At 37.3% G+C, this 11,704-nt stretch overlaps 1 long non-coding RNA gene across 1 annotated transcript; it reads right to left on the bottom strand.

Annotated features, from left to right (window-relative positions):
• Positions 1 to 2,159: 2,159 nt before the first annotated feature.
• Positions 2,160 to 8,537, bottom strand: LOC144978193 (uncharacterized). Its single transcript, XR_013646481.1, has 2 exons — positions 8,184 to 8,537; positions 2,160 to 3,848 (listed from the first exon to the last, which is right to left on the bottom strand). It is a non-coding gene; the product is annotated as an uncharacterized LOC144978193 (long non-coding RNA).
• Between the last annotated feature and the right edge of the window lie 3,167 nt (positions 8,538 to 11,704).

The raw sequence follows: 11,704 nt of genomic DNA, 5'->3' as shown, positions 1-11,704 counted from the left end.
TAAAACATTTGAGTGTATTCCTCTTAGTGGGAACCTGTGCTTGTGTCTGGATGAGACTTTTAGGTGATCTCAGACTAAGTACTTTGATAGTGTGCTCTTGGAATCTACATCTGTTTCCTATTTGAACCGATTCCCCTTTGTCTTACCTCTTCTTGGGTGCTTTAATTGTAATTCTAAAACTTTTTATTATCCAATTTTCTTCCTTTTTACTGGCGCTGATATAACCTAAAAACAAACAACGTCCCATTTTTACAGCATTAATAAACCCCACTTTTAGAGCAACTGAGATAATAAATTACCATCTTTTCGTTTGATATTCGTGCTAACTTCTGAAGAGTGGGACACTGCACCTGCATGTGTTCACCACACTTCAATTCTCTTACTGCCTGGGTGGGGTTCCTGACCTCCCATAGTGGGCAGGGAGGTACATATTGTGTCTTCTATCCCCTTATGTCTGTTTTCCAACATACTTTCTGTCTTTGTCTTGAGATTACTTCGTTTTGTCCTGACCCTGGCCGGAGTCCTGCCTGGGAGGGAAACAGTCGAATGCATAGTTATTGTTTTGGGAGATGATATTTTTTTCCTTGTAAATCATCTCTCCATTATGTATTATTCTATTTGTTATTTTTAATGTATAATGTAAGCATTTGAGTGTATTCCTCTTTGTTGGATCTTGTGTTTGTGTCCGGATGAGACATAGGTCTGGGTGGGGTTCCTGACCTCCCATAGCGGGCAGGGGGGTACATACTGTCTTCTATCCCCTTATATCTGTTTTCCAACATGCTTTCTGTCTTTGTCTTGGAATGAAATTACTTGGTTTTGTCCTGGTCCTGGCCAGATGCCCTGGCTGAGAAGGAAACAGTCGAATGTATAGTTAGTTTTGGGAGATGATATTTTTTTCATTGTAAATCATCTCTCTTGTTATGCACTGTATTATGCTTTCTTTATATTATATATGATTTGTAAAACATTTGAGTGTAGTCCTCTTATCGGGGACCTGTGCTTGTGTCTGGATGAGACTTTTAGTGATCTCAAACTAAGTACTTTGATAGAGTGTGTTTGGAATCTACACCTGTTTCTTATTTGAACCAATTCCCCTTTGTCTTCCCTTTTCTTGGATGCTTTAATTGTAATTCTAGAACTTTTTTAAGGAAGAAAATGGGATAGTAAAAAGTTCTAGAATTACGATTAAAGTTAAAGCACCCATGAAAAGGTAAGACAAAGGGGAATTGGTTCAAATAGGAAACAGATGTAGATTCCAAGAGCATACTATCAAAGTACTTAGTTTGAGATCACCTAAAAGTCTCATCGAGACACAAGCACAGGTCCCAACTAAGAGGGATACACTCAAATGTTTACAAATCATATAAAATATTTAAAAATACAGTGCATAACAGAGATGATTTACAAGGAAAAAAATATCATCTCCCAAAACTAACTATACATTTGACTGCATCCCTCCCAGCCAGGGCCAGGACAAAACCAAGTAATCTCATTCCAAGACAAAGACAAAAAGCATATTGGAAAACAGATATAGGGGGATAGAAGACAGTATGTACATCCCTGCCCACTATGGGAGGTCAGACAGGAACCCCACCAGTCAGAGGAAGTTAGTTCAAATAGGAAATTTGTAGATTCCAAGAGCACACTTTCAGTGTACTTAGTTTGAGACCTCCTAAATATCTCATCCTGACACAAGCACAGGTCCCCACTAAGAGGAACACACTAAAATATTTACAAATTATATGCAAAACAAAAATAAAAACAATGCATAACAGAGATGATTTACAAGAAAGAAAAAAAAGATCATCTCCCAAAACCCTAACTATATATTTGACAGTTTCCTTCCCACCAAGGCTTTCCGGCCAGGACAAAACCAGGTAATCTCATTCCAAGACATATTGGAAATCAGATACAGGGGGATAGAAGACAGCAAGTACCTCCCTGCCCACTATGGGAGGTCGGGAACCCCACCCAGCCTGCCCGGCCAAAACCAAGACTGTGACAAAAAGCAACATGGAAAAGGAAAGCAGACCTAGGGGGATGGAGGATACAGCAAGAGTAACCTACCCATCCACCATGGGAGGTAAAAAGACACCATCCTAGAGTAAACTAGAGTCTTCAGTTACAACTGACGAAAAGAAAAGAAACTCAACAAATAATGACTTACAATTTTAATAAAATTAGGTTATCAATTTATTTAAACATAAAAACAGGTAAGTGTTAGTGGCACTTTAAAATATATCACAAACGAATGCGAAGGACTGTGTAGATGTTGTACTGTAAACTGATTTAGCTCAAGCATAAACTGATAAATTCAATGATTGTTTTCCCCAATTCAAAATGGATAATTTAAAAAATCAAAATAATCATAATTACCAAATATTAAACATTGATTAAGTTAATAATTACCAGCTTATATCATAATTGATACAATGGCAATTCTCGACTTTCTAAATGGCAACAAGGTTTCAAAACTATTTCATTAATCATCTTTGGGTTGTCTTGAAAGTTTTATGGTTATGTATAAACTTATCTTTGTAAAACAAAAAAAAACTGCTGATGAAGACTATTTTCAATCAATGAACACAAAAACATATCAACATTTTCATATAATCCAATTTATTTGAAGAGTTATTTTATTTATTTAAATTGTGGCAATCAGCATTATTTTTAGACATTACTTCATTTAATGAAGTACTACAGAGTTCAAAGTAACTTTTCCTCATTTACCTATAAAATTTATTTATGTAGTAATCACACATATCATTAACCTTAAGGTGCATCTTGTGAAGCTTTAAGAATGATTTTATAAATTGAAAAGTGTTAAAGTAATGAGAATATAAGGCCATTTCTGTAAAAATAAACCCTGACGTGATCAAAAGATATGTTAAGGAAAAAAAAAGTGTGATTAAAGTCTGCGCAGTTAAATTAAACGAAACAAAACATTTAATATTATTAAGGAATAATTTTCAATCTCTTTTTTACTAAACCCTAATCGAATTCTTTGGAAAAAAATATATTTGAGATCAAAACCATTCAAATCAATCAATGGAGAAAGAGAGAGAGAGAGAGGCTCAAAGATCATAAATCATAAAAATTTTGTCCTTTCAAATCTGCAGACTTTGAGGAATGTTTTAACACAATGAATAACCTAATTTGACAAAAAATCAAGACTTAACAACACATCACAACAAAGGTAAAAAGATCAAAATGGAGTGATTCAATATTGGCAGAGTGAAAAATAAATAAAGATACGTTCAATCATTCTTCCATAAATTGCTATTCCAAAATTCTCACACGGCAACTTTTGTAAAAATGAAAAAAAAAACTATTTCACCTATAAATCACATATTCTTTATCAAATAATGACATTTCCTTTCAAAACATTTTATAAAACTTGGGTGAGCAGTGGAGGGTAATTAAACACTGACTTAAACTAGATTGAACGATTTAAACAAGGAATTCAACAAAGCTAAATTTAAGATCCATCAAATAAAAGCGACTAAGACAATATATATGTAAATAGTCAACAATATTTTTTTAACATTGAAAAGGGAGGGTAGCTTACAAATAAAGGGGGGCCAAAAAAATAAGTACACAAAACTAAACAATAGTCAAAAGCAAGTCAATAGCGATTGAACACATCACCAATTAATCATACAAAATGGACACCGCAAGAAGACAGATGAGATATTGCAGTGTCCCCCTCATGGCGGCCATTGCAAAAAATGTGAATAACCCATCCATGGGAATCTCGACTTAGTCCATGTCACAATCGTAGTCCTGTATATCATTCATCCATTAAATTATCCATAGCAACCAGTCATCCATCAATTGAAAGAATTCTGAATGGAAGGGAATAGAAATGATAAAGAAATAAAGAAATAATAAAAATCAATAAGAAAGCAAATAAGCCTGTGCCAGACACTGGACCCCTACTGCACGTCATCGTTTTAGCACAGAAACTAATAAATTCTTCTTTGTGGACAATCTGCAAGCGTCTAGCAATGCTTTCATCAATTTTAATAATATGGTCAAAAGCGTTTAATAAAATTGAATTCAAAGAAATTAACACCACTTATTTTCTCACTTCTAATCCAATTTAATCATTCATATCATAGAGGCATTTCATCGTTATTATACACACAACTGGTTAATCTTAAAATGCCGAGATTTATTTTTCAGTCGAATTCCATTTGGCCATTAATGCATCTCATATTTTGAGCAAGGAATTCCATATTCAGACAGTGCACAGGAAAAAGCGAGTTGAGATGAGCATTTACTTGTGACTGCGGTACCTGGTGCGAGAGCAATTTTCTCTGATTAGGAATAATACCATCAATTGGGATCGTTGTCAGTCCCTGACTTTTAGGATTTAGTGACTTTCATGTTATGGTGACCAGTTAGGACTCTAGCGCATCCCAATGACACTTTCATCCTCCTGCAGTTGTTATAAACAAACCTGCATGATCTGTTTTGCACTTTCCAGGACTTTTCCACTTACTTTTTACTCTTGGGGTCACAAACACATGCACTATATTCTGAAACTGACCATATAAGACAGCAGGTCTCTCTGATGGTCCTTGGACAACTTTATATATTTCTTTTCGTAAAAATCCAAGTTTTGTAATCACCTTATACTATGTGGTGATGCCAAGGCATTTCACTGTCAAGAGACTAACCAAAATATTCTACTTTTTGTGTCTCCAATCTTTCTTGGTTTTATAATAATCTGAACTTATTTTCTATTTGTTTGTGAAACAAATTAGCTGACATCACAATGGGTGGAATTCCATTCTCCATTTTTCTCCTATGTTGTAGCCTGTCCAGGTCTTCATCAGGCTCATGGATCACACATCGGATGAAACTGATGATACACAGTTATCATACACAACTAGTATCATTACCTATGAAACACAAAGTATTCCTAACAATAGAAGCACACAATTTTGATACAAAGACAATCTCCATTTAGCAAGGACTTCCAATCTTACTTTGAGTTATATACATTACTCTGTAACTGTAACGCTTTTGTCCAAATACATAGATTACTTGTATTTAAGTAAAGCTAACCTGTAATGCAGTAAACTGCAATAGTAGCCAACACACTCAAGTTTTTGTATCTGTGATTGATTGTAGTTGACTAGGGATTATTGACTGCGTACTATTCACCTCTAAAACAGTCAATAGCGACAATAAAAAACAAATGGCTAGTAGACAACGTTCTAATTCTATATAGATGTACAGCAGGGCTTATATCCAAAAACTGTGGGATAACTGCCAACAGCTAAAGAAAACAGAGTATAGGTCCTTAACCTAAATGAAGAAATCAACTGATGTCTGATAGCTTTCAGTACATCCTCCTGATATCCAGAGAGAATAGATATTTTCCAGCCAGTAAACTGACAGATCACTGATGCAGAGAGACATAATTGCAGTTTCTTTGATGTACTCACAGACGGGGTTTAAAATGTGTTCCAAAACATTTTTAAATAAATAAAAAAAATTTTGTAATCAGTTAATCAGCAACCCAAAATTAGTCAAATCACATGGGGAACGTAATTAAGTACCAGATTACAGAGTTCATGTATTTGTTTGTGTCACATTCTGTGTGTTATGTGTGTGTACGAGTGAATAAGTATATGTTGTTTGTGTGTTTGTTTCAACCTATCCTGCTCCATGATGCAGCTAATGATGACAGTATAAAAACACAATGTGTATACTTTGCCTTCAGAATGTCTGTCTGGACCAAAATTGAATTTTGGTTACAGTTCATAGAACAATAAAAGACTCTTCTGCCTTGTGGAAAATAAAGTCAAAAGAATACAGCAATATGCTCCAAAAAGAAACAGCCTACTCAAAATGTGTTGAATTATTGCCAAAGACTGAAAGTGACAGCTGAACGATAATTAAGTGTTCGTCTAAACAGAATTTCTCTTATCGACAAACTGTCGAATCTACAGATCCAGATCCACCAGGCCATGGATGAATTAACTGTACGTTCAAGTAATACTGTATTTGTATCAGTATCATGTTACCTGAAGCCGAAGTGACTTGAGCAAATTATGTCATGATACGTAAGGCACCTGGTATGTATATATGTTTGCAGATGTTACAAAAATATTCAACATCACACAAAAAGCAGATCATATGCAAACATTGCAAGAGGATCTAGGCAAACTCGCATCATAGAGTGATAGGTGGTTGCTAAGATTTCACCCTGATAAGTGCAAACATATGCACATTGGAAACCTAAATCCAGATGAAAGCTTCAGATATAATCTAATGGGAAATGAACTTGAGTTGGTGGATGAAGAAAAAGATATTGGAGTTATCATCGATAATGATCTAAGCTTTGAAAAGCACATCAACGAGAAAGTAAAAAAGGCAACTGCAATGTTTGCAACAATTCGCCGAATATTTCAATACCTAAATGAAGATACTTTCATTCCACTGTACAAAGCACTAGTGCGAACACACTTGGAATATGCCAGCTCAGTCTGAGCACCATTCAAAAGTAAACACATCGAGCTTATAGAAGGCGTCCAAAGAAGAGCTACCAAGCAGCTCCTGAGTATGAAAGGGATGACATACGAAGAGAGATTAAGAAAACTGAAATTACCAACACTAAGTTATACAGTAGAACATGAAAGTAACGTACTCAGAAATAGCGAGAACTCGGAAATAGCGAGTAAAATCTAAATCCCCGTTATTTTCTCTTATTTGAGTCAATAAAATTAGCATGCAAGTAGCGAGTATGAAAAAGAGGTCAACTCGGAAATAATGAGCATTTCCTGCCCCAGCCTAGGACTTCGAACGAAGTAAAGCAAAACACCAGACAAGGGCGATTTAAATAATTTTAGCCTAGCTTCTTTTCTTTTCTTATTTTTCGTTACGAGTAATATTACATAGTAGCCTAGTCTAGAGTACATAGTAGGCGAAACAAATTTGGGTGGGGGTTGGGCGTGTGTGTTTGTGTGCGTGTGGGGGTCAATTATTCACCCAATGTGGTGCCACGCGAAAGCGAGGTAAGCACTGGCAGCCAACATGTCAACATGCCTCACTTCGCATCATCGGTCAGCGAGTCGCATTCGTTAACGAACGACGCGATCAGCGAGAGAGGGGAGTGTGGAACCATCATTTCAGTGGGTCAGTGATTGAGTGATGCACTTGCTTACCTCATCAAACATGCCTAGTGCATACAAACACTCGCACACACACATACACGAAATCTTGATGGAAATGGAAGGGGTGGATCAACTTCAACCTGCCATCATTACGTAGTGAACGAAGGCCGTGTTCAACCCCGCCCTCATCCCACTTTGTCCACACAGTCATTTGCACGCACGCGCGGCACACACGCACAAACACACAAACACACACACACAGATTGTTTTTCCATATTTTTGTACGGCCGAGTGACCTTTCCTGGCAACTCGGGAATAGCGAGAACTCGGAAATAGCGAGTAATCAGGAGTGGACCCGTCGAACTCGCTATTTCCAAGTTCTACTGTAGAAGAATAAGAGGTGACATGATTGAAGTGTATAAAATGTTAAATGGAAAATATGACCAAAAAGCTGGTAATATACTTAAACTCTGGCCCGAGCACTCCCTGAGGACAGGAACAAGGGGCACTTCTAAGAAACTTTTCACACGAAGGGCCAGACTAGATGTGCACAAGCATAGTTTCGGTGTTAGAGTGGTCCAAATGTGGAACAGTCTACCAGAGAAAGTTGTCAGTGCAGATTCACTTAACTCATTCAAGAACAGACTGGATAGCTATTGGAAAAACCAAGAAATCTTCTATGATTACAAGGCTAGCATCACATTATGTCTTCAACGGTAATCTGCAACCGGAAGAAACAAAGATGACAGCTGAGTCCAGCGAAGAGGATCATTGAGAACCTGTGCTGGAAATCATCTCTTAAGTATCTCTAAGTATAGCACTGGGTCATCTCACAAGTCTGGATCATTGTCACTAAACTTTGCATATTCAAGAGTCGGGTAGTTACGTAGTAGTCGGCTGTAAGCTACGTAGTCGTAGACTGTAGGCTACGTGACATTGGACACTCATTTCATTTCCAGTTCAGTAGTCAGTAGGCCTGAGAAGTTCAGGTTTTATCAATTTTTATTAATATAATTATTGCAGAACATTAAGTACGAAATGTTTCGAACAAACCTGTGTAAGCTAAAACGTGGAGTCACTTCCATTATTTCTTCGCCTTTTCTGCATTCTTGTGGGCATTATTCATCAACTTCTGGACGTTTTTTCTGTCATGGCCTCCAGGAGTCTCGTGGTGGTGCTGCTCCATCTCTTTCTTTGACCGTCCTTTACCGCTGTGAGCATGGTTTTCATACTTTTCCTGATCAATGTTATATTCATCAAAGTCCTGCATGTATTTCTCGTCAGCAGACATTTTTGGTGCAAAAATAAACAGAGCTTTCGACTAGAAAATATGCCTCTGGGCTCAGCTGTTGTGTATAGTTATTAGTTGCTTACCTACAGTGTTGAGTCTAGCAGTGCTTAGCTAAGAGATTAGTTGGGGGGGGGGGGGGGGCTGTGTTGGGTGAAATGAGAATCGATGTAGTCTGTGAGCTGCATCTTATATTCGATACAATTCCTCTCACCACGGAATAATATTTCTCGGGGGAAAAAACTATGTAAAAAGCCTAATAAACACCATGCTTTTAAATTGGATGATAATTATCAGAATTCAGAATTTCATAATCTCAAAATAATTTCATTCCTTGACAGAGCTCTTTGGTATGTAGTAGTTGAATATATCTATCTAGGTAGTTAATTGATCACGAAACACCCAGACCTTAGGTGTTTATATTTTCCTGACTTCTGATTGGTTGAGCGAATGGGAAAACAACATCGATCCCTCCCATCCACGTTTTGTCCTCTAACTGGGTCACAGTGTCCTATTTTTTTTCTTTTGAGGTCAGGCTGCTGTTGGGTCACACCTTAGCAAACTTTGTGCAGCCCTTCAAAGCCATAAGGCACGTGATGTCCGACTATTATTGTAACTGTAACGTTAAAAAGGACAGTAAAATATCGCTGAAGCCATTTAGTCAGGGCGATATGGATTTTTTTTAAAACTTGAACTTTATATGGTGCAATATCCATTAATTGTGCTCAAAGCGCTTTTATCGAAGGCCCCAGCCCCGGACCAACAGCAACACGTAACATGTAGAACGAGACACGGTGCTTGTTTGGCGATATTACAAAGTACAGGGGATTTTTTCCTACAGAGAAAACGCTGTTAACAGCCAGGTATTCATTTTACTCCTGAGTACGATGAGAGAAAAGAATGTTAGTAATAATAATAATAATAATAATAATAATAATAATAATAATAATAATAATAATAATAATAATAATAATAATAATAATAATAATAATAATAAACATTTATAAGCGCTCATTCTCGTGTAAAACACAAGCTCTGGGCACTTTACAATATAAATATCAATTTTAAGTGAAAAAAATAATAACAACAATAATAATTCATAGCCAAATCAAGGATTCATATAGAGTCAAGAAAAACAAATACAGTAAAAATGTGTCTTGAGATTCTTTTTAAAAGTAGGTAAAGAATTGCACTCCCTCAGACCACGTGGTAGTTCATTCCAAATCTTGGGGCCGAAACAAGCAAACGATCTATCACCAAATTTTGTTCTTGATCTTTTTTCCGAAATTTTCGTTTGGTCATTACATGATCTTAAAGTGTAATTTTCAAATTTACACATGACCACGTGATCTGTGAGATATGCCGGTGCTATACCAGCCAAACACTTATAAACAAGACACGCTGCTTTGTAATAGTAAAGAGCCTTTTTCGAGGACTCAAATATGCGCCGAGCGAGGCTCGAACCCCGGACCTTCCTATCCGAAAGCGAGTGTCATACCACAAGACCACATAGCTGCACAATTGCAAAGTACTTTCCACAAGATTGAACAAGCCCATCCACCCAATCACAGTTGGATGATTAGAGGGGTCAGAAAAAAAAAATAACAAAGATATTTACACCTGGGACTGGGACCTAAACTTACGTACCACGATCGTCTCAGTGGGAACCCATACCGGTCCCTGTGCTTGTGATTTGAGTGACCAACCGGGACCCTTCTGCTTTCCTGAAAATGGAAAAATTCATAGTTTTCAGAGTTAATAACACAGTAGACATTATAACTACCCTAGTGCGGCTATGTGGTCTTGTGGCATGACACTCGTTTTCGGTCCTGGGTTCGAGCCTCGCTCGGCGCATAGTTGAGTCCTTAGAGAAGGCTCTTTACTCACTTTCTCTCGTCGTTTTCAGGTGTAAAATGAGTACCTTGACGTTATAGCGTTGTCTCTGTCCGAAAAAAAAATTGTGACGTCGCCTAAAAGGCGTCACGTCCTACATGTTAAATGCAGCTGTTAGCCAGGGACCCCTTGTAAATACATTAAATTAATGCTTTAAACCCCGTCATATACAAGCTCTGGCAACAAAACTTCATTTACAAGAATTTCATTGAATTAAAGATCTTTATAATATAATAATAATTGTCAATTAGGACCCAAAAAATTCGTAGTTCTTTGAAATTTTCGTAGTAGTAAACACGCAAATGTAGGTACACACTAACACACACACACACACACACACAAACACACACACATACACACACACACACACATACACACACACACACACACACACACATACACAAGATAAATTGTCTCCTGTGCAAAACACTTTTATGTATGTGATATTGAAATCTTTAGCTGTACGTCAGCGTGGCCCAGCGGTACAGTCTTTGCTGCGTACCCGAAAGGTACCGAGTTCGATCACCCGCCGCTGCGCTGTATGTCCTTGAGCAAGTCACCTTGCCATAGCTCGATTTGCGACGCTGCATTGCGGCTGACGCCTGAGTTATTCTAGTCTTCCCTTGGAATAGACCATAGAGACAAATTTCCCATATTATGGGATGAATAAAGGGAAATTCATTTATATAAATTTATTTATTTATCTACGTGGCTGATGTTTATTTACCGATAATGAATTATATTTCAGACGCAGCCTACTTGACTTATTCCCATCTCTCCCCACGGGTAATGGGACTCGGATCGTAGCCACCGTTCAAAGAACTGGCTTAATAAGATCAAAGAGAGAGGAAATGGGGATACCCGTCTCAAGCGCATAATGGACGGTGGTGCCCCCGCTTCGAGCCGAAATAAGTCCCGGTAACCCCCCCCCCCCCCCCCCCCCCACCCTCTGACTTCGGACAGAGATGCATATATGAGATGGTAATGAGCCCGAAACCGCAGAACATCTAGTCGAACGGTGTGTTATGACGAAGCTTTCGGGTGTGTTTGCGACGGTGTACGAATGCGGTACGGAATTTGCTGATTGGGTCGATCGTCATGACATAGAGTAGTGTGAGCACCATTAGAAGCTGCTACCATCGTTAACTTAGCCTGACACCAAAGAGAGAGCCAATTTTTGTTTACGCTTTTTTGTATTTTATTTTTACCATAGTTTCTAATTCAAGATCAGTGTAAATATGTTGGCTAGTGTTGTTCTCGCTTTTCTTTTCTTTATATATATATATGTATGTATATATATATATATATATATATATATATATATATGTATGTATATATAAAATATATTATATATATATATATATATATATATTAATTATATATATAATATATA

Source organism: Berghia stephanieae, chromosome 8 (assembly GCF_034508935.2).
Source record: "Berghia stephanieae isolate SIO BIC M18660-M18661 chromosome 8, UCSD_Bste_1.3, whole genome shotgun sequence".
NCBI lineage: Eukaryota > Metazoa > Mollusca > Gastropoda > Nudibranchia > Aeolidiidae > Berghia > Berghia stephanieae.
Note: the sequence above shows the minus strand (reverse complement) of the source record. Positions and strands in the feature narration are given on the sequence as shown.